This window comes from Macrobrachium rosenbergii, chromosome 8 (genome assembly GCF_040412425.1).
Source record: "Macrobrachium rosenbergii isolate ZJJX-2024 chromosome 8, ASM4041242v1, whole genome shotgun sequence".
In the NCBI taxonomy this organism is placed as follows: domain Eukaryota; kingdom Metazoa; phylum Arthropoda; class Malacostraca; order Decapoda; family Palaemonidae; genus Macrobrachium; species Macrobrachium rosenbergii.
Window position 1 is genome coordinate 50,949,307 of NC_089748.1, and position 1,130 is coordinate 50,950,436.

Here is a 1,130-nt window from a genome sequence, read left to right on the forward strand (position 1 = left end):
CTGCTTTGCACAGAGATAACTCTTTACTGACGAAAACATCTTGAGGCTCCAAAGCATAAATAACTAGTAAACTTCCCTAACTTCAGTTTGTTTAGTACTATCATTCATTCATTTGTTCATTGAACATGTGAGCTCAGAAATTCATCCTAACATCTCGTTAAAGAAACTGGTATATCATAAGCCATTTTTAACCGGCAAATAGTAGCAACGACTAATTGCTACTCTTGCCACCTAAAAAACCTAGCTAGTACACTATTTCAGTGAACAAGACAAGTGAAATTATTTGTGCAGAGCTACAATACATTTGTGTATGTCCCAAGAAAACAAAATCCTCTTACTTATTAAAACCAAAGAATCATAAATTACAAACCAAATCAAATACTTATAAATCACCAAACAATTGTTGAAAGACTATTAGCTGAAAATCACGTGATTTATGGCATGTTAACAAATCTCTTTATAAGCAACCACCAGTGGTAAAGATGAAATTCTAAAGGATATTGTGTGTTAAGGTAAGATTAAAGGCTTTCTATAAAACCCTTCTGTAGACCTCTCTTGCGTCCATATATCAAATATGACCATAAACTGTCACAGGGCCTTTGCACAAGAGATGGCCACATGTCATTAAAGAACAGAAGGAAGGCTATATATTTATCACATTGAAAAGAAAACAGGCCTTTAAATAATTGTTTACCACGTATGAAATATTGGGTGATTCTGAATGGGAAAGATGTGCTCCCAAGAGTCCCAACTAACAATTACATTACAACAATAGCAACAGAGCAAATGCATAAAAGGATCAAACACGATCTAGAAAAATTTTGTAGAACATTTCCTCTTCCATTTCTAAATAATTTCCATGGTCAGTGCCAGCATGGGACTCTCAAAAAAAAAAAAAAAAATAATAATAATAAAAGAAAATTTCAACAACAGAGAAAATACATAAAAGGAACCAACAGGTCCTAGACATTTTGTTGTACAATATTTTCCTCTTCCATTTCTAAATAATTTCCATGGTCAGTGTCAGCGTGGGTCTGAAAAAATAATATTAATAAAAAAGGAACAAAACTAGATTTCATCAACATCAACAACAACAACAACAACAACAACAACAACAGAGCAAATAAATA